General features: G+C 40.0%; 1 protein-coding gene across 7 annotated transcripts in view; it reads right to left on the reverse strand.

Moving 5' to 3' along the window:
• Positions 1–23307, reverse strand: part of PEX5L (peroxisomal biogenesis factor 5 like) — a gene marked incomplete at its 5' end in the record, with an annotated part of 167614 nt that overhangs the window by 15144 nt on the left and 129163 nt on the right. The gene's annotated exons all lie outside the window — the stretch shown is intronic.

The following is a 23307-nucleotide window of genomic DNA, read 5'->3' on the forward strand; positions in this document are numbered from 1 at the left end:
GAAAGAGAAGTAGGGTGGTGGGTTCTGAGATGAGTGGGAAACTGGTGCTTAGCTTTTAGGTTTTTCCCTGTGAACTGACCTGACTTCCAAGAGAGTGACAGATGGTATGACTGGGGAGGCTGACTTCAACTCTGATTCCGACATGGCAGGGATATAGAAACTGGATTTCAAGGAACCACTTGTTGGGGCCTGTTGTTTGTTAGCCATCAATATGATAGACAGGAGGGTAGAGACTCTGCCTTTGATTCCTGGCACCACATAATCCTTCCATATTTGGTGTCTGAGTCTAAGTTAGTAAGAGAGATGCTTGGAAACTACTTAATTTTCTTTAAAGAAATCAAGGGGTGTTATTGCTTGAACACCTGAGTCTGGGACTGAGATGCATAATCTTAACTGCAAATCTCGATTTCTATGATTCTAAGTCTTGTGACTTGTTAACACACCATCAAAGTTGCCCTTCACCTTTCAATCCTTCCAGTCTTACCTTCTACTCTACCCTCATGCCTGGTGGTGGTGGTTCTATGGTGGAAACTCTTCAAAGTTTGTCTGAATGATAATTATAAGCTTATGGGTATATATGTTCAAGGAATAAAGGCCAGATCAATGTGCTTAATCCCAGGCTGCTAAATAAATAGTAGGTCTTATTATTCTCCTTTATTATGTCCACAATACTCCCTCCTAGCACAAGAGTGGTCCTGTCCTTTCAGCAGAGGCCTCCCCTTGACAAAGCCTCAGGGCTGCAAGTACCTTGACAAATTTGTGTCTGAGACTCTAGAAGCACATGGAATGGCCATCACTTATCCAGGTTAGGGTTAGGAATAAAACTCAAAGTTTCTTTTTTAGCAAGTCTTTCTAGCAGAATACCAAGTTATGCAAACAGAATGATCTCAGATATACAAAAGTAATGGCTTGATAAAAAATTAGAAAGAAATATGCTGCCATATTAAGAGTAAGTTGTCTTTGAATGAAGGGATGATGGATGGTGTTTTTTCCTGCTTCTTCATACTTTTCTGCACTTTCTATGAGTACGCATTGCTGTTCCAATTTTTTAAAAGGTTCAAAACAACAATAAAGCAAGAATAATTATCTATCCTTTTTTAAAATACCATAAACCTGACTATTTAGATACTGAGGAATTTGGAAAAAATTTTTGAAAAAAAATTTGGAGACTTGTTTTCTGGAATAGCTTTTCACAGATGTAAATTCAGCTTGTCTGCATAGGAACTAAGATAAATCTATGGAGTGATTATAAAGTTTACTGATTTTCCTAATTCTTCTGAATGAAAGAATGAAGAAGACTTCATAACATGTACATCTGGATTACAAAAGCATGCATCACCTTTCCTGCAGTTTCAGATTAGATCCGTGGATGCAGAAACAAGACCGCTGTATAAAACAGGACCTCAGTGGATGTGAGGCTGCCAAGCTCTTATTTAATGAGATACACCAGGACTTACTGTTACCACTTAGAATGAGATCTGCTGACTAATTAAAGTGCACAGCACAGATTCCTTTAATTACTGATGACTACTTTTAGCACAATCAATTCTCATCCAGTCTCAGAATCTAGATTTCATTCACGTAACTGCAATTAACACTGCTTCTTTTTTCTATTTCTAATCAATTTTAGAGAAACCTGAAACACACTTGAATTTTAACTTTTGTCAACATGACTGAGGGGGTTTTTATGTATTGATTTCTTAGCTGTTCTGGGATTTTGTAGATTTTTTTTTTTATACTCTACAGGTAATAAGTTATCTGTTCACACCAGAAATGAACTACTTGCAATCCATTTTCATTTTTAAAAATAGCTTTCTGATTATAACAATGGTAGATATTCATAAGAAACTTGGGATATGTGGTAGAGTGGTTAAGAACAGCAGCTCTCTCCTCATATAGACACGGGAACAAATGTGGCTTCATCACTGACCTTCTGCAAGACCCTTTACTCCTCTAGGTCTCATTTTCCTTATTTTTAAAATGAACATACAATAATGATATTGGTCAGTTATTATGAGGATTAAATAAGAAAATATATCTGCGGCATGAAACACATGGAAAGTGTTCAATAAGTGTTGGTGTGGTTATTAGTGTTTTGGTATCACTGGAAAAAAAAGAAAGAATGAAAGAGCATCTACAACTTCAAAGCACAAATATACATCTGTGAGTATCTTGGCGTTTTAACTTGCTGTAAATACATATCTTCTTCTAGATTCCTTCCCTTTCTTTATTTAAATCTTTCCCTTCTACTTCATCATTTTAAAATTGGAACAAAGTTAGGAAGATTATGGACAAAACAGTTGTAGCATAAAATGATATTTAAGAGGAGTTATTACAACATGGAGCAGGCCTTGAGTTATACTATTCCTTCATAATAGTATAATCACAGTGATAGGAAACAATATATAACATGTTTAGAAAATAATGACTGTAAAGAAATGCACCAATAGCATTACTTTTACGGGATGGGATTATGAATAAGTGTGCCATTCTCCTTTCCTTGTATTTTTTAGCATTTCCCAAATTTTCTATTGCTGACACATTATTTTTGTGAAAAAGTAAGATTGGTTAAAAAACACTTCTGGGGTGTCTGGGTGGCTCAGTTGGTTAAGTGCCTGAACCTTGATTTCGGCTCAGGGCATGATCTCAGGTTTGAGAGATCAAGTCTTCCTCGGGCTCTGAGTTCAAAGGGAAGTCTGCTTGAGATTCTCTATATCCCTTTCCCTCTGCCCCTCCCCCTACTTGTGCATGCTCTCTCACCCTCTCTAAATAAATAATTAAAACCTTAAAAAAAAAGTACTTCTTTTCAATCTCAATTCATCCATGATGTTTCTCCAAAGACCCTAAACTAGAGGGATCTCTTGCTTCTCTGAGTTCCTCTGAGCTAACATTGTGTATGAGTGGTTAGGAAGCAGAGAGATGTGTGCTAGAAGCTTCTATTATCCCTGTAAACTTGAATAAGTCATTTAAACCCATATGTACATTTTTTTTGGTCATTTGTAAAGTAAGAAGACTAAATTGGCTAGACAATAGCTCAGGTTTCTTTTCTACTCAGATTGACTCAAAAGACCAGAATAAGTGGGACAGGAAGTGGGCTTCTATCCTATTCACTGATCTCTAAAAATCGTACTTTAAAGCATTTTCCCAGGAGTAAAATTGGCATTTTCCCTTTACTTTTTGATTGTAAAACTAGAAAATAAAAATTTCTATGAGAATCACAGTAAGTGAAATACTAATTAAATTAAGATATAAAGAATAAAAAAATAAGCATTCAATTTAGAATCTGGGAATTTTAAGGAAGAAAAGCATATTGCTACTTCCCACTCACTAGTCTATTTTGGTTATCCTTGAGTTAAAGTAGAGATACTTTCAATTTTGTGGTCAAACGTAATTGTTGAGTAGAAGTATCCTGGAGTTGGGCTGTGAAAGAACTGTTTGATGTGAGATGGTTTGCCCATTGTGCCTGTGAGGAGTCTGACTTTCTTTTTGCTTTAGACATCCATTGATTAACTGTCACTAGATCAAAACTTAAACAATCCATTCTCTATATGCAAAAGAAAAGAGAGTAGCCCTTACATGGCAATCAATGAAAATCACTGTGCAAGTTTGGACAAAATATCTGCCACAACAATTTTTGTCAAAGTGAAATTATGTGTAGATCAGTTAGAGACCTTATTGCCCTGGGGTCCAACAGTCCAGGCTAGCAAAAATGGCTGAAACATCCCCACTCACATCTCTTATTGACTAAAAGCTAATATTAGTCAAAGATTCCATGTGGCTGCCCAAAGAACATATTCAACCGGGGGCTGTAAGAATAGACATTCAGCACCCTGTTCAAGAACGGAATAGAATTTTGATTGGTCAGAATTAGGTTGAGCTCTGGGTGCAGTTCTGGGTGTCTAACATAGTGATGGTCATTGGCAAGCTGGAGTCTATTCAAGCAAGAGTACATGGGCAAGAGTATCAGTTTGTGAAGCAATTCACTGGTACAGCAAGGTTCAGAGGGGTGGTGGAACTAGGCAAGAAGCCTTAGCCTTGTCTTGCAGACAGAAGAACTAGGGTGAATGAATGGCAGTTCCTGGGGAACAGATTTTTATCAAATGCTTAAAAGTGTAATGGGCTCTTTCCTCTTCAGAAGGATGGATTCCTCAAAATTAGAATTTTTTTTTTTTTTTTTTAAGAGAGAGAAGGGTTAGATGGGGGAGGTGGGGGGTGCAGAGGGGCAGAGGAAAACGGAAAGAGAGAATCTCAAGCAGGCGCCACACCCAGCATGGAGACTGACAAGGGGTGCAATCTCACAACCCTGAGATCATAACCTGAGCCGAAATCAAGAGTCGGACATCTAACCAACTGAGCCACCCAGATGCCCCAACATTAGAAGTGGAACAACCAATGTGAGGAGTCCTTATAAAGATAATTCACAGATTAGTTTGACTTGATGAGTCCTATAATCTCTTATGACCCCGAATATCAGATTGCAACATTATTAATGAGTTGATTCATTGATTCAAACAGGAAGTCTCAAAATTGATAAAATCTCTATGGGATAAGAAATGGTCATCATGCCCTTTTCTCAATCTAAACAGTACAGGGAAGAAGACTCATGGGCTTTGGTGTCAGGTATAATGGGCCACAACTGGCCTTGTCCCCTGTCACGAGAACTTTGGCAATTTCACTCTTTAACTTGGTTTCCTCATTTGTAAAACGTAAAAAGAATCTTGTAGAGTGGTTGTGCAGATGAAGGAAAACAATGCATGTAAAGGGCTTAAAACCTGTAACATTAAGAAAGAAGGAATTTGGGGCACCTGGGTGGCTCATTTGGTTAAGCACCTGCCTTTGGCTCAGGTCATGATTCCAGGATCCTGAGATCAAGCCCCGTGTTGGGCTCCCTGCTCAGTGGGCAGTCTGCTTCCCTCTCCCCCCAACCCCTTACCCCGGCTCATGCTCTCTCAGCCTCTCTCTCAAATAAATAAAATCCTTAAAAAAAAAAAAAAAAGAATGAAGGAATTGGCAGTTAGTGTAATTTCATATGCACAAATGAAAAAAATAACTTTTTAAGATAGAGAGAGGGTGCCATATCATAACCTGTAAACTGTGTGGTTCAGAAGTTTGAAAAACAACACTATTGGTACTAGCACTCAACACAGATTTTCTGGTTGCCTCTGGGTTAGACATGCTTCCTTGTGTAATGAAACCGGTCATCACAGCTCAAGTTGGCCAGCTCCTAGGCAAACAGCCCGAGGCTTTTGCCAAACAACGTGGTAGCAGGTTGGTTGCAAAATATGGGGAGAAAAAAATGGAATTGATGGGAAGGAGAGGAAAGAGCACCGCACAGGAGCCTGGAAATAATACAAGACTTGAGCAGGATGTCAGACGGCAACCAGAACTATTTCTTAACAAAATCTAAGATATTTTCCTGCTTTTTATCTTCTTCCCAGAGCAAGCAGCAAAGAGAAATGGAATATTAAAGCACAAGGAGCAAAACTTGTTGTTCAAATAGGCAGGGGTCATTTTTGAAAGAGCTTTTAGCATATTCCTTAGCAAATGAATGCCTTTGTGGAGCCAAAGTTTCGCATGATTATTTTCATTGTGGCTCCTGTGGTGTCTGTATTCACTACAGAGAACTGCTCTCCAGGGGCACTGGACCTGGAGCTTTGGAGACCCAACTGGGGTTTGCTGCTGCTTTGGGAATAAAGTTTTGTGGGGCTAAATGCTCACCAGCTGTGTATGTTTTGCAGGCCTCCTGACTGCTTCTTGGACAGCTGGAGACTGAGGGCTACAGGGCTACTTTACCATGGGCACAAGGAAGATGGGAGGGCCCTTGGGTTTGACCCTTGCCTCACATCCACGTGGTAACAAGTCCTGTGATAAAGGAAGTGGCCTGTGGATAGTGGTAGAAGAAGCCCTGGCAGGTGGCTTTCTTGTTATAAAAGGCAAGTGTCTGACTTAGGTTTTGATTGATGAGGCATCCCCTTCAAAGATGGCTACCTTGAGTAACCACATTATGCCACTCACTCTAGATAAAGAGACAGGTTGTTCATTCCCAGCCTTCCCCTCCCTCCATTTTAGAGATCTTGGTTGATTTCAATAACTGACCATTTGCTTGCTTTTTTCTCTTCCCATGCTTTAAATTCCTGCACTTGTGTTTTAAACTCACCAATAAAGAATGAGCCCTCAAAACCCTAGGCCCCCCACTCTCAACCCCAATAAAATCAGAACCTCAGGCCTGCTCTCTTTCTCTTTACCCATGACCTCACTGTGTGGCCCCTGTAATTTCCAGGACTTGTAAGTAATACACTTTTTCTTTTCCTGGTGGTTATTGCTGAGAGCACCTTGAAATCATAATAAGAACCACAAGGGCCGGTCCAGCCACAACACCGGTTCTTTTTTTTTTTTTTAAGATTTTATTTATTTATTTGTCAGAGGGAGAGAGAGTGAGAGAGAGAGAGCACACCCAAGCAGGCAGAGTGGCAGGCAGAGGCATCGAGAGAAACAGGCTCCTTGCTGAGCAAGAAGCCTGATGCGGGACTTGATCCCAGGACCCTGGGATCAGGACCCCAGCTGAAGGCAGTGGCCCAACTAACTGAGCCACCCAGGCGTCGCCACAAAACTGGTTCTTGATAGGTTAAGACCAACACAGGACAATTATGAACAACAGGCAGTGTGATTCAGTTCTAGAGGGGCTTTCTTCTCCTTTCGCCATAGCCACACATGGTGAAAAGTTACTGAGAAACTCCCTACTAGCTTTAATAAAATAAGGTATTAGAAATATTTACTATAACCCAAACTTATATATATATAATATCTATAACCTAAACTTTTGGGTTTATTAAATATTTGGTGCTTGTGCTTGCATTATAACAATATTATTGCTAAATAAAAATTTGGTGTTTGTGCTTGCATTATAGCAATATTAAAAGAATAAAACCAAACAAAACACCTGGGTACTACTGTTGGTAGTGGTGTTTACTATTCTCAAGAAACTCACACTCTGATGATAAAATAAAAATTGAGGCAACTGTAATTCAGGATAGGGTGAACAAATGATGTAAAAAATGAAATTACTTGCTAAAGTCACACTAATTTTGGTTAATAAAAGAGCCAGAATTCAAGACATTTCATTCTTTCCTTATTTGACAGATTGCATCTTCCAAAATGGCTAAAGCACTATTTCTGGTCCCTCATCCTCTCCAGAACCTTGCCACACTCCATTAAGAGGTGGAGTTCCTTGCCTGTCTTTGAATACTTGCCTTGGCAAATAACAATGCAATGGAAATGACCTGTTGAGGCTTTTGGGGCTAGATCCTACAAGGTGATACAGTTTCTGCCTGCCTCCCGCTCTTCCTCTCAGGATACTCACTCCTGGCATCTAGCTATCCAGATGACTATCTATCTAGCAAGGAAGCCCAGGCTGCAAAGAAAGGCCACATGCAGGCATTCTAGCTGTCTGTTGCAGCTAAGTTGTCAGATGACTTCTGGCATAAGCCATCTGACATGGAAGTGAGAATGCCTTTATTTTTGTTTGTTTGTTTTTTAAAGATTTTATTTTTAAGCAATCTCTACACCCAATGTGGGGCTAGAACCCACAACCCTGAGATCAGGAGTTGCATGCTCCTCTGACTGAGCCAGCCAGGTGCCATGAGAATGGCTTTGGATTACTCCCACTCCTCACCATCACGATGAGCCATCAAGCCACACTGACACCTACCGGAACAAAGATGAACCATCTTCTCTGAGCTCTACACAAATTACATATTTTTTGAGCAAATTAAAAATTATTTTTTTAAAGCCATGAGTGTTGGAGTAATTTGTTACACAATCATGGTAACTGGAACATACTTTAAGTTCGAATATTTGGAACACAGAAGAAAGACTGGGTATAGAGAATGGACCTTGAAGGATTGACAGGATAATGAAGTATGGTAACATTTCCCCACAGAGTATTCTAGAAACAAAGAGTTCTGTGGTCAAATGAGCTTAAGAAACTGTAGGTTAAAGCGGAGGCTGCAAATTGGTGGCCTATGAGCCGATCTAGCCAAGAGACATATTTTTGTCCCCTCAAAGTGGACCTAAAATTTTCCATCAAAACCCATATTTCAGATATCTCATGAAGATTTGTTAATATTGGGCCCACAGGACTAGAAGCAGCAACTCAACAGGTGATATGTGGTGTCTCCACTTCCTTACCGCCTTTGCCAGGTCATTATCTTTATCTCCTGGAAGTAACTAGTTTCCAACTTCTGGACGAAAGTGAACATGCTCCCTACTGCATGACTTCCCAGGCTCTTCATATGCTAATGTATATTTTAAATCTTTAAATGGGGATGTAAACAATAGTCCTTAAATGTATTTACCTTGAACCTCTGAGTGTGCATCTGTCATTAGGGTTCTCTAGAACATAGCTTGGAAAATGCTGATATAGGGATGGGGCATCTGAAGTTCCACAAAAAGAGAACTCTTTGGTGGGATAAATTTGGTATATCCTGAGAAACTACCAGGGACAGGAATTTACCACATATAGTTTGTTTTCATGTGATTGTTTCCAGTGAAACTCATCTCCAATTAGCCAGCAGGTTCTCTAATCCTCACATCTGCTGTGTGAATCAGAATTCTTCAAGAATCTGTTGTTGTTTTTGCTCTAGAAAAGGAAATGAAACCCAGAATGTGGAGGGAAGAATTAAAATAATTTTTGTAGGTTTTTAAGAAGACAACTCATTTGATGAATTTATCTTGTCAATGCTAACTAACCATTTAAAATGGCTTTGAAATTTCATATAATTATGTATACAGATTGGACAAAGACTGGAAGAAACATTAAAAAATGAAAGCAGTTAATTTATTAACGTCATGGGAATTCTGGGTAATTCCTAGCCTTTCCTCCCCCAACTTTCTGATTTTCCTTATTGTTGTTGCTTTTTAAAATAACTTAAATGAGAGAAAACCTTTAATAAAGGAATTATTTTTCTGGTGACCAACAACTTTTAAGTTCTATGATTGGTTCAGGGCCTGCAAAAAATGTAAATATTCTTAGTATTAGAAATAGTGATTAAGAGCAGAAGTTTTGGAGTTAGTCTTGGCAAGAATCCTAGTCCTATTATTTAATTGTGATGTGACCTTGAACATGTGACAAAATCTATGTCCTGGTTTCTTCACATTAAAATGGTGTTGTTGGAGGAGATGATTGAGAGGCTGTGACTGCCAGTGGGACCTCGAGCTAAACATGGGTCATTAGAGGGTCCCTCACCTTCTCCCCCATCTCTTGGATATCTGGTCAGCCTACTGTTCCCACAGTGAAAGCTGTTCTGAGGATGTAGCCTTGAGAGGGGAAGGTGTTGGGGAGACCATCTGGATGGTGTATATGACTGAACCCAAAGAGTATGGTAACATTTGTGTAAACATTTTAAGATTCTGGTGGACAGGTATAGAGATCTCATATTGCAGCCACATAAGACAAGCCTCATGTGTAAGTTCCCTTGCTTATTAAACCTGCCACCTACCAATTTGGTGCAGTCTGCCACTTTCCTACCTCTCTCCTTGCCCTCTGTGTTTGGGCCCAGTTTATGAACCAACAAATGGTGAGCCATCCAGGAGACCCAAGTAACAGGCCTTAGGAAAGCTAGGCATTTGTAGGGAAAATCTTGTATTGGCCGCCGACCTCCATGTGGGCAGAAGTGGCCCATGTGTTAGATGTTTGTGGATCACCATGTGAGTCTCAGGACACCCTGAAAACACCAGCATGTGTGATACACTTGTTTGAGAAACTACACATAGCACACTGTGGCAAAGAAGGGAAATGAGCAGATGCCCCCGCAGACTGGCCTCTCGTGCAGGCAGCTTGTCTGGCCACTGATGCCCAGCTAGAGGCTGAAGCTTGAGTTAGAAAGTTGGAAGAACTGAGGCCACAGAGACATGCAGTTGTCAACTATTTTTCTACCTTTGGGGTTGGCAGAGAGGGTGGGAGAGGAAGATAATAGGTTGCAGAACTTAATGGTCAATTTTGCAAAGCTCAGAGGTGCAAGAGGCCTTGGGTTAAGATCCAACAGCTTGTGACAAAGCCTGATGGGGATGCTGAGAGGTGGAAGGAGTACCTGGAAAGTGAAGAGAGCCAAGAGCAAAGAGGGGGATGCTGTGACTGACAGCGACAACCAACAGCCTTATGCAGTCTGACCCCGAGCACCAAGGGAAAATGTAAATAGTAACCACCCTAGGTTTCCAATAATAAAGAACTATACTCCAAAACTCTTAGGAGAAACTTGCATTTTTTCTCTTCCCTTGAAGTTATAAATCTTATCATGTCCTTGAAAGATCAGTACCCCAGGAGACAACTAAAGCCCTGCCCATAATTTCCTGAGACCTAAGGAAAGGAAGGGGGAGGGACGTTTTTTAAAATACAGATTGCTGTAGAGGCTTCCTTGTCCCAACTCCTGTCCACAACCACCGTAAGATTACTAATTAAGGGCATATACAAATCTTAATAGTCTTCTCTAAAAATATTAATTAAAAACATTAGCCTTGTGAGTAACTTTCACTTACTCCATCTGCCAGAGACACATCAGATTGAATTGTTTTATAAACCAGTGAATTTTATATCATACCAGATTAATAGCTAGTTTTGGAATGAAAGCTATGGGATCTCTGTTTGTATATGTTATGTTTGCCCATAGATATATATTACTTATGTGATGTTTTTCTTCCTCCAGAGAGTATGAACAAAATTTATTTGCAAAAGAGCTCTATTTAATTGGCTTAAAGAAAAGTAAGCTTTGGAGCTCGTGGGTGGCTCATTCGGTTAAGCATATGCCTTCAGCTCAGGTCATGATCCCAGGGTCCTGGGATTGAGCCCCGCATCAGGCTCCCTGCTCAGAAAGTGAAGTTTAGTTTCTTTCATCTGTTAAAAGGACAAAGTTTTCTTGGACTTTTAGTTTACTCTTGATGAGATGATGTTCTTTACCTTTTAAGTAATCTGCCTAGAAAACAAGATTCTGTGTTTTATGAAAATTCATTGTTACTTTGGTTAAATTGATAATTAAGTTTGTTCCACAGTGATCTCTTCAATCAAGTGTTTTAAACCTTTTGATATTTTTAACAACCTTCATCAAAATCAAATTTAATATTTATTTATTTGTCCAAAATAAAATCTATTTATTTATTTATTTATTTTAAAGATTTTATTTATTTATTTGACAGAGAAAGAGAGAGAGAGACAGTGGGGGAGGGAGCACAAGCAGAGGGAGTGGGAGAGGGAGAAGCAGGTTTCCTGCTGAGCAGGCAGCCCCATGTGGGGCTCAATCCCAGGACCCTGGGATCATGACCTGAACCAAAGGCAGATGCTTAACGACTGAGCCACCCAGGCGCCCCCAAAATCAAATTTTAAGTGAAGGCTTGTGGACCTTGTCCTAACTTTGAGATTTTTCAGATCCCCGGAACATCTCAAAAGATATGTTCTCTCTCCTTATACAGGAAAGCTATTAAACTAATTAGGCTTATTTGATACATTAACTTAAAAAGGATGCATTATTAGATAAACTTTCCTTAGGGTATATTTATATAGAATTCCTAAAAATCTGATACGTCCTGGTGTAATGTTATCAGTCATAATTTTGAAATGTATGTCGCAGAAATAACCAAATTTCCTTGTCTATTGCATTATAGTGAATGCTCATCAGATCTTTAACTATGGCCATTTTAAAAGTCTTTTGTGACTTATAGGCAGTTATTATTTTACTCTGATGTTTTTGTAAATATCTTCCTGCAAAAGTGCTTTATCTTCAAAAAGATTTTTGGAAAAGATTGACAAGTACAGAGTTCTAATAACTAAGATCAATTTACCTTCATGTGGGAGAGACAATAATGGAGTTTTTAAGTGCTTCCCTAAGGCTACATGCAAAGCTTCACACTATGTCATGGGATGGTAGCCCAAGACCTGTCATTGTTCTTCCCCACATCAGTACAATGGGCCCATTACGCTGATAATATGTTTACTTATGAAGAGTTGTCACTGTTGTGGGACAGCCTTTAGGCTTTGCTGGAACATCTGTGAGGGAAAGATAGGCAGCAAACATCCGGAAAATTCAAAGCCCACGTGTTGCTGTAAAGTTTCTGGAAGTCGGTTGTATAAGACACACATTATTCCAAAAGCTGTGATTGACAAGATTCAAGCCTACCTAACCCCCCAAAACAGGAGAGAGATGAAAACCTTTGTAGGGATATTAGGGTTTTGGAGGACTTTTATTCCCACCTGGCACAGCGCCTCTGCCTTTTATACCACCTGATAAAGAAAAGGATACATATGGAACTGGGGATCAAAACAACAAGTCACCTTTGAGAAGGCAAAGATACTCGTAAAGCGGGTGAAATCTCTAGACATTTCCCACACGGGGCTACCACTTAAATTAGACGTGTCTGTGATTCCAGAAGGTATGGGTTGGGCACTATGACAGAGATAACAGGGGGAGAGAATACCCCTAAAATTTTTGCCCCAGCTCTGGAAGGGGAGATAGACCTGATCTACCCATAGAGCAGCAGCTCCTAGCAGTGTACACAGTGCTCCCTCAGGTCGAGCCTCTCATAAAGGAACAGCATATTGTGGTAAGAACGTCCCTTCCTACCAAGGGGTGAATTAAAAATATGTTTCCCACTTTGACGAGATGGTCTTCCTATTTGCGGCAGAGGAGCGCCTTATCTGCCTGGCACTACCTCTAGAAATGCAGGGGCTGCTGGGTTTTGTAGGGATGCAGAGCCTCCAGATGCCCGACCCCAATTCCTGTGAGGCCCCTGTGGCCGGTAGAGAGAGAATGGGGGAAATTCTCATTGATGCCTGGTATACAGAGGCCTAGAAGCAAGAATGAATCATAGCATCCAGTGGGCTGAGCTCGGAGTGTTCTGGCTGGTGATCACTCAGGAGCCCTGGCTGTTAACCCTTTACACTTACAGTTGGACCATTCTAATTAGACAATCAGAAACCAAAGGATAGTGGCCATGAATGAGTCCTTGTATGGTCAAGATATATGGAAAGACATTTGGGTTTATCTGCAAGAGCCTGAGGCTGTCTTCACTGTTATCCATGTACTAATCATAAGGCATTGATCCCCACTGGAAATCAGGAAGCTGACGCCCTAGCCTGGGCACAAGTGCTAACAACTGACTTTTTAATTTTCTTTCTTTCTTTCTTTTTTTAAGATTTATTTATTTATTTATTTAAGATTTATTTATTTATTTATTTATTTATTTATTTGAGAGGGGTGGGGAGGGACAGAGGGGGAGAGAGAGAGAGAATCTTTAAGCAGACTCTGTGTTGAGTGCAGAGCCCGATACGAGGCTTGATCCCACTACCCTGAGATCACGACCTGAGCTAAAACCTAGAGTCAGATGCTTAACCAATTGTACCACTCAGGCCCCCCACAGCTGTCTCTTTAGTAGATAGGAAAGACTAGATGCATAGAAAAAATGGCCACTACAGTGCCCAGGTGGAATGACAGATTGTCAAGGATGCAGGATTTCTTTTGAAATACACTGACTTGGTTAATGCATTAACAGCATATCTCTTGTGTCTAAATAATGCCCAAGACAGTTGCCAGAGAAGTCTGGGACCATACACAGGAGTTCCCAACCTGTAAAAGATTGGCAAATTGATTATACTGGTTCCCTCCCTCAGAGGGAGGGTTCTAATTATGTCTTGGTTTATGGGAACACTGTCTCTGGCCTAACCCAAGTTTTCCCATCACTGTGCAAACCAGGCTGCCACCATTAGGGAATTAGAAAAGCTGAATACCATGTACAGATACCCTTGTTGAAGAGACAGTGATCAGGGGTCACATTTCAAAGGTGATAATATGCAAGACTGGGCAAAAGAATGCCATTGAACAGATAGGTCCCATGTCCCCTATAACCCACAAGTGGTAGAGTTAATGGAAAGGAAAAATAACATATTAAAGCAATAGGTTAAATTACTTATAGGTAAAGCTGTCTTGGCTGGGTAGACTAAAGTACTGTTCCAGGCTTTAATTCATTTGAATGATCAACCAGTAGGCCTGTTGCCCTCTATGCCAAACTGGGGACCCTGATGCTATAAAGATGTAAAAGTCATGGGAAACAACTATTCCCCTGATTTTGAGCATCAATCAATGTGCTCTGCTACCCAGAATACCAAGCCCCATCATGCCTGCGAAAGGTGTCATCTATTGGACTTTACAACGTCTCACTAGAATGGGTAAATGAATTTTCACCCACTCCACTGGGCTGTCCTGTTAAAGGATGAACCTGTTGAAATGCCCTATACCTGGAATGGAACATGCATCATTGGAAGAGGGAAAAAATGGGGGTTCTGGTCTAGTATATCCCACCCCAGTCTACCTTCTCATGCCTGACAGTGCTGTCTCCCTTGGCCAACAATGACGGTATGTACAACTGGGTCAAGTTCCTAAAGCTATCAACCTCCCTCTTCTCAAGGCCAAGTGGAGAGGTTCTGTTTTCCACTGATAAAATCATTTGTTTGCCTTCTTTGTTTCCTCCATTGGTCTGGAGAACACTACAGCACACACAGAAGCTCTTACTAAATTCATCCAACAAGACTTAAATGATAGCTAGTAAAGCCTGTCCTTAATAAATACTGAAATGTCTCTAGTGAAAAAAAGCTGTCCTCCAAAATAAGATAGCTTTGGGAATTATTACTGCTTTGTAGAGAGGCACCTGTGCCATTATCTAAAGAAAATGTTATATGTTCATACCTGATGAGTCTAGTATACATCGTCTTTATGAACTCACATAAAAACACAAAGGAATGCCCTGAGTGATCCAAACCCCAGTCTAGAGGACTTAGTAAACCAGGGGTTTGGATCATGAGGTTATTGATGGAGAAAACTGTTACTTATTTTGGGAATCATCTTAATCTATTTTCTTTTACATGTGGCTATATTGTTGCTATAGTATCTGCCTCCAGTGCAGCCAGACAACCACCAAATAATTCACCTCTATGTCACCCCTTGCTGACCACCCAGGTCAGCAGAAGAGGAGGCACATACGACTGTGAGAGCCCATCAGGAGAGATAAAACATTAGGAGGGGTCATTAAGAGGAGGTGACCAATGGTTAACCCTTGAGTTATAGGACCTGGGCAATTGGAGGCTCCTTATCCCTTCCTTTGTCCTTGGCATGTACCTTCTGCCTACAGCTCCCACCATGGGAGCCACTTTCAAGGATGTAGCTCTTAGATAGTAAGGTTTGACTGCAACCTTCTGCACTGAATATGTCACTGAACCCAGTTAGGCTCTGTAGAAAAACTTTTCATGTTTGGCAGGAGGGTGTGGAGATCTATTCATCTTGCTGCCCAAGACAAGCCCTGGAAAAAAGTTGCCTTGCTTCTTAAACCTGACGTCTATCAATCTAGAGTGCTCTGTCTCTTTTTTCAGCCTCTCCTTGCCCTCCCTGTGCAGACTAACAAATGGAAGTAATGCTCACCTGATAGGGCTGCCATGAGAACTGAATGAAATGACAAATGGCCCCAGGACATAGAGCCCAGCAGGGATAACACTTCCAGCTGCAACTAAAGCAACCTGAGAATGTCTGAGCTTGGAAACAGGTTCTTTCCTCTTCCCATTTCCTTGGCTAGAGGGCAAGGCAACCAGGACATTGGTTTAGGAGCCATTCCTTTGTAACTTTTTTCCCTGGTGATAAAGAATTTAGCTTGCTATGTCTAATAACCATGTAGACACCACCCTCCATGTTGAAAATCTTCCTCCTCTCACCCTTTAGGGATATTTAAGGAAAAAAAATTGGGTGAGTTGTTTTTGCAAAGTCAGATTAAAAAAATCCCTGGTATCATATTGATCAGACTGTACCGATATTTAGACTTTTTTCCTTTTTTCTTTTTGACTACCTGATTGTTACAGTGGTTGATCAGGTGTGAAGAGAGTCTAGATCCAGTCTGTTATCTGAGAGTATTGGGGAAGGAAATGGTTGAAGCTGTTTTCTTTGACACTGGAATCAAACTAGCTGACTCAGTGGTCGGGCAAAGATTCTGAAAAGCCGCCAGGAGCTCCCCGGCCCTGCATCAGGTGCTGGTATCCCATGGGAAAGGGAATGTGCTCATGTTACCTTGAGCTAGGATCCAGATGTTCATAGCTACTGTGGGGCTAGGTAGTTTCTGCTATGCCCACTAATGCCTCAGAAAAATTCCAGATGGTCAAAATCATCACACATTCTCCTTGTGTACTGATTTATTGGCCTGTGAGGATTAATTTGGATGGAACTGGAGAAATATTTTCTCTGCCAAGGATACTGGGCATTGAATCTAGTTTCTTGGCAGTGGCTGCCTAATTCCCAGTATCAAAACACAGAAGAGAAGCCCAATATAATGGCAGGCCAGAGACTCCACTGGCTCAGGAAAAAGATCCACTGTTGGAACATTCTTTTCTACAGAACCTAACAAAAAGTGGAAAGGAGGCTATGGATGGATTGACCTTCCTCTATTTTCAATTATTAGGCTGTACTGGTGAAATTTGCTGACTTTAACAAATGACATAGACCTGTATTGGTATTGGAGCTATATTATAATTAGAAACACGTTTTGCAAGGCTGGATGCAATATTTTTAAAAAGAAATACTTTGATGTACAAGAGAGTAGTGCTTTTCTAAAGTCTTTGTAAAATGGACTTTTTTCATATAGAATCTCTTAAAGTATTTCATAAAATTTGAAGGGTAGTATTTTCTCAAAATTATTTATTCTATATACTTACACATTTAGTACACTCGTTTAGCAAAATTTTCAACAAGCCTACCATGTAGCAGGCAATATTCTAGTCACCAGGGTATAGCAGTAAACAAGAGAGATGCTGATCCTGCCCCTGGAGTGTGCAGTGTGGTGGGCAATCCAGTCCTGGAAGAAAGGGTATTCTGGGAGCAAAGAAGAGGGGAACCCAACCCAGGCTTGGGAGTTTGATGATCTTCCTAGATGCAGAGAAAGCCAAGTGAGACTCTAAGGGTGAACAGAAGTTAGCCACGTAATGGTGTGAGGAAAGAACATTTCTGATAGGAAGAATAGCATGTGCCCAGGCTAGCAGGAAGATTACATGGCCTATTCTGGGAACTGATGATTTATTATGATGCCAGTGTAGACATCAAGAGGATGTAGAGACAAAAATGGTTCAGACCACGAAGGACCTTATAAGGCTAGGTCAATGAGTTTGGACTATATTCTAAGGGTAAATGGAAACTCATTACTTAGTTCTGTATTTAAAAATATTACTCTGACTGAAATGAAAATAATGGAATAAGTTGGGCATTCTATCCACTTTGGAGGCAACAAGGCAAGTTACAAGGCTGTTAGAGTTTTCTGTATAAGAGATGATGGTGCCTGGAATAGAGTGTTGGAGTGGGGGTGGTGACAAATGGGTGGATTTGAGAGCTAGAATAGGAAAGGTGAAGCAGGGTCATGGTGAAGACCTCAGATCTGGGTATGTTCAGCCTGAAGTACTTCTGGTGTATGTTTGAGCACAGATGTTGAGTAGGCTCTTGGCTACATGGCTTTGGTTTCAAGAAGAAAATCACAGCCAGAGCTGTGGATTTTCTGATTGCAGTGGTGACTAGAATCATATGAAGGGGTGTGCTGAACCAATGAGAGTGTGTCAGGAGGGAGAACAGGCTGTCCCGGCATTGCGCTCTGGGGAACATCAATAAGGAATAGGCAGAGGAGGAAGAACTCATTGGAGAGAAACTCCAAAGGAAGAGAAACCTGAAGTGGGAAAAGTGTTTACCAGTGTGGAGTATTGTGGCTGCAGCACCCCTATGAGCATGAACAGCATTAGAGATGTGATGATTTTGTCCACAGCAATACCCATGGGATAGAGGTAGAGGCCATGTTGCCATGGATTGAGGACACATGAGAATGAAAAGACACTGTCATACACTATAACCATAAATATAACCATCTTTGGAGTGTTTATGGAGTTACTGAAAGTATCTGAAGTATCTGAATAAATCTCATCTTCATTTAACTGGCTCTTCCCCCTCCAATTTCATGCTTTTACCCCTACCTACCCTCTTTCCAATCTATTTACCTATCTATCTAATCTAACTGATAAGCCAATGTCTTATTTGAACCTTAGCCAAGGCTAGGGATGTGAGTAGGTAAGGAAAGGAATAACCATGTTTTCTTTTCCTGTTTATTGTCTCATAGAATCTGAGCATTGCTTCAGGAAGGAAGAGGCTTTAGGAGCATCTAGCCCAACCTCTCCCTGTGGGAAGAATTGTAGGGGTGGGGCAGAAAAGAGATAAATTAGGAGGCTTTTGCAATAATCTGGGTTGAGACCAGGGTGATTGCAACAAAAACAGAGAGAAAAGAGTGAACCTGAGATTTTCTCATTGAAGAAATAAGAGGATTTAGTGACAAAACTGAATTGCTTCTTACAATGCTGTCACCTTGATTTGTATGACTTTTAAGGAGCTTTCAAGTGCATTAATTTATTTGACCTTCATAAGTGAGTTTTCCAAGGTCACCAGATAGTTAATAACTGAACCAGACCCAGACCTACACCTCCTAATTTCTGCTCTTTATACCCTTTTCATTAATGCAGCCTTGTTTCCCTCATCCCACTCTGCAGCTCTAACCTATCCTTAGCTTTAAGAATCAATCAATGTTGTTGCTTGGCAAATATTATCTTGGTAGGAGGAAAGAGCAGAACAGAGCCCTTCTGCTTGTCTCCTGTCACTTAATTTTCTGAGACAAACCAAGTTCATTCTGTTTAGAAATACAAGGTCATTGATACTGCTCTCAGCTTGTTTTTTATCAGGAATGAAGGCAACTGGAGTGGAATGTTAAAATGGGAGACTTTCAGTTTAAGGGTTGGCTGCAGTTCCAAAAAAAGGAAAAAGGAAAGGAAAAAGAATGAACAATGGTCCCTGACTATATATACAGGATTTGTTAAAAGAATGGTATATATGTATACATATTTCCAACATTTTGCCTATACCCCTTAAAAGGACTAATGTTGAAGATGCCAGAGAGGAGCATTTCTAGGCAGTGAGTGGTCAAGGATGTGTGTTTCTTATGACCAGGTTTGAGCCACCAAGAAGTGAGCCAACCCTGAGTTACCCAATATTCTACCCAAGAGGACTTCCTGGACAGGTGAGGATTAGTGACCTTCTCAATGGCACCAAAGTTGGATCTTCCCAGCAGGAATCTCTGAGAGACCCACAAAAGCAGAACATGAAAGAATATACTCATGTTACACATCCCATTGAGTCCAGAGAGTGCTTATGCCAGGCTATGATTATACCTGCCACCTAGGGCTGGGTTCCTTCCCCTACTCCTCACGGCTCTGGTCCTGCCTTGAAGAGCTCAGGAGCTGTGACTAGTGAGTAGAGTGGGCAGAAGTGGAGCCAGGACACAGAAGGTCCACCTGGTAACTTCCTAACAATGGAGGATCAGGCCTAATGGTGATCCTAGCTTGGGGAGGAGAGAAGCTCTAAATTGTGAATATGGAAAGAGTCATGTAACTAGTATAGAGAACTGTATATCTTAGTTATGGAAATAACACTACTTTTGGGGCTGAGAGTGTCTGGAGGACTTTTTATTATCTTAGAGTGACTGGAAAAGCTATAGGTTGAATTGTGTTTTCCCAAAAGATATGGTATAGTTGTAATCTCTGATATCTTATTAGAATGTGATCTTATTTGAAAATAGGGTCTTTACAGATTTAATCAAGTTCAGATGAGGTTCTTACAGTGGGTTCCATTCCAATATGACTGGTGTCCTTATAAGAAGAAGGAAATTTGGACACAGGTGCACCAGAGTGGAGAACACCATGTGAAGACACAGACATGGAGGGAAGACAGCCATGTGGGGACTAAGGCAGAGACTAAAGTTACGCCACCACAAGTCAAGGAATGCCTGGGGCTACAGAAACTGGAGGAGGCAAGGAATGGTCTCCCCACTCCCCCAGAGGCTTTGGAAGGAGCATGGCCCTGCCAAAAGCTTGACTTCAGATTTCTAGCCCCCAGAACCGAGACGATAGATTTCTGTCATTTTAAGCCAACCAGTTTATAGTGCTTTGTTACGACAGACAGCAGTGGAAAATCAATACAAAGGACCAACCCATGATTTCAGGCAGAAATTGGGATAAAACTAGCTCACAAATGGGGTTTGAATGGGTAGAAGATAACCTGAAATTTTCTTTTACTCTCACTCTGTCATGTTCTGCCATTAAATGAAGTGAGAGCCAAGAGACCTAATGCCTGATATGTGCTCAACAAATACTTGTGAATGAAAGATTTCTGAGCTTGCTGAGATGTCCTCTTTCTCACACTCTATGTCATTTCTCAAATGAGCTTATGTGTGTTATTTCCATTTTTATTTATTATTTTTTTAAAGATTCTGTTTATTTATTTATTTGTCACAGAGAGAGAGAGTGAGCGCACAAGCAGGCAGAGAGGCAGGCTGTGACAGAGAGAGAAGCAGACTCCCTACTGAGCAAGGAGCCCAATGCGGGACTCAATCCCAGGATCCTGGGATCATGACCTGAGCCAAAGGCGGTGGCTTAACCAACTGAGCCACCCAGGTGTCCACCATTTTTATAATGATGAAGCTGATATCATAGAAATTACATAACTTGTCCAAGGAAAATGGCTCATAGCACAGAACTGAGATTTGAACATAGGTCTTCTTGACTCCAGTAAATGCTTTTTTATTCCACCATGGGATTAGTCCAGAAAGCACTGGGGAGATGTCTGATGGCCCGTGTCCTCTTGTAGTTCATATTCAGAGAACTATGCCTCACTGGAAAAAATTTCTTAGAATCTGAATGCAAGAATACATTCTTTGGGCAATTTTGATTCTTAAAATGACTAATTGAAAAGTCTATCTAGAGGAAAACAGGCAGAGAATAAGTTGTGTAACTCAAGTCAGTTCAACATGAATTAAAACCTAGACTCTATGTCTGTCTTATGTTGCTGGACCATGAACCTGAGAAAGGCAGTTCTTGACCTCAAGTATCTCACAGTCACATGGAAGGAAGTTTTTGGGGTGTTGAAAACTATTCTGGACCAGAAGTCAGAAGACATGAACTCTTGTCTTGGTACCATCACTCCCAAGGAAAGTGATCTCAGCCGAATAAAATAACCTTTTTAAATTTCCAAATGTTTGGTAAATTTTTCCATAAACTCCGTAGAGTTACACTAGAATCAGGTGATGTTACTGTTTTTTAGAAAAACTTTTCTTGTATGACTTAAATGTCCAAAGAGATGTGACACAATCTGTCAGGAAAATGAGTACTGCTAACTAGCCGAGCACAAACAATCCTGTTTAAGTTCCGTGAGGACCAAACTGCATTAGGAGCTTCCCCCCTTGGAACCAGAGCTTGTGATTTCTTTTTTAAAAGGATATTTAGAATCCTAGAACACTGCTGACTCAAGAGAAACGTAAAGGTCAATTGTTACATCTAAGCTATGCTGTCATGACATCTGAATAATTAAAAGGTTGTTTTCAGAGATAATTGCAGTCCCACATTTTAACTAAGTATTTAATGACAATAAACTATAAACATGCTCTGTTTTCATATGGTGAATTCTCCAGAGCCCATTAACTGTCCAGATGGCAGAGAATAGAAGGATTAAAACAGATTTAAATTAGGGCTCACCTAAATCTGTCCAAGTTGACTTATGTGAGTGTTAGGAGCATATTTTTAGAGATGTCCTGAACTCGTTCAAAATTTGAGGGGACAAGGCCTTTGTTTCATTTAGGTATTTGTACTTGGGTTGATATTTTTTGATAAAATACTTGAAAAATTAAAAAAAATTAGGTCTTCCTTTTAGATAATTAAAAAGTAGACGAATAAAAAGAAAAATAATCCTATTAAATTTACCACTTAGATATATTAGCTGGTAGTACTTTGGTATATCTTATCTTGGGCTTTCCCTGTATATATACATATAAAAACAATTGCTAATGAACTGAGTGTCAGGCCAGTTACTTCCTTCCCCGAGTTCCAGTTTTCTCATTTATAAAAAGAAGTTAAAGCACTTCAAAGGATAGTTGTTTTTTTTTGTTTTGTTTTATTTTTTTAAAGTAGGCTTCATGCCCAACATGGATTCCAACACCGGGCTTGAACTCACAAACTTGAACTCACAAGACCTGAGCAGAGATCAAGAGTCAGATGCTTAATGGACTGAGCAACCCAGGCAGCCCTCAAAGGATAGTTGCGAAGAGTTTATTTCATGATACTTATAAAATACTTAGCAGAGTAGCTGGAACATAATAAATGCTCACTAAGTGTTAGCAATTACAAGTATTTTATTATTTACTTGTGAAAGAAACCTTACTGTACATGTGGTTGGGTAGCCTTTTATTATGAACATATTTACATGTTGTTAAACACATAGCACATCATTTTAATGGCCCTGGAATATCCCATGACATAGATTTATCTTAATACATTTTACCTTCACCTATTATTGCTATTATGAAAATTTGCACCGGATACCCTAGGGCATGTATCTTTACTGCACATGAGCAGTTATTTCTTTAGGATTGTTAAGGACTTGCTGGGTCAAAAGGCACAAAGGTTTTGAAGCTTTTGATTTGATATGTATTGTGAAATTGCCTTTCAGAAATACTGTATAAACATTCTATGTCACAGTGAGTATTATTGTTTAAGCAATTAAACAATTCTTTGCCACGGGGGCAACTAATGAAGCCAGCATTTTTCCCCCCACATACATGTTCCTCGTAGAAAATTTTTAAAACTGTCTCTGGCTGACGAGAAGATTTTTAAAGATTCACTTTATTTAATGGTCATAGGACTGTTTGGGTTGCATATGTCTTCTTGAGTCAGTACTGGTAAATTATATTCTACTAAGAATTATTCCATTTCTCTAAATTTTTCAACTTTTGAATTTTTTTTTTTTTTTACTACTTTTAGGTCTGTGTTATCTTTAGATAATGGCTCTCTTTCAACTTCTAATAATATTTATGTGTGTCTTTTCTCTTTTTTTAAAAAATCAACTATCAGAAATTTGTTAATTTTATTAGTCTTATAAAAAGACTGGCTTTTTTGTACTTTATTACATCTTTGTTTTCTAGTTTATTAATTTCTGCTAAGCTTATTGTTTTGTTAATCCCATTTTCTTTGAGTTGTTTATTTCTTAACTTTTTAGATATCTTAAATTGATGCATAATCTACAATGTTCAGTCTTCTAATATAAATATTAAAGAGTATCTAGTACTTTTTCTTAAAAGTTGTACTTATTTATTTGAGAGAAAGAGAAGGGTGTGGGGCAAAGGGAGAGGAAGAGAATCTCAAGGGACTCCCCACTGAGC

Source organism: Martes martes, assembly GCF_963455335.1.
Source record: "Martes martes genome assembly, chromosome: 1".
NCBI classification, from domain to species: Eukaryota; Metazoa; Chordata; class Mammalia; order Carnivora; family Mustelidae; genus Martes; species Martes martes.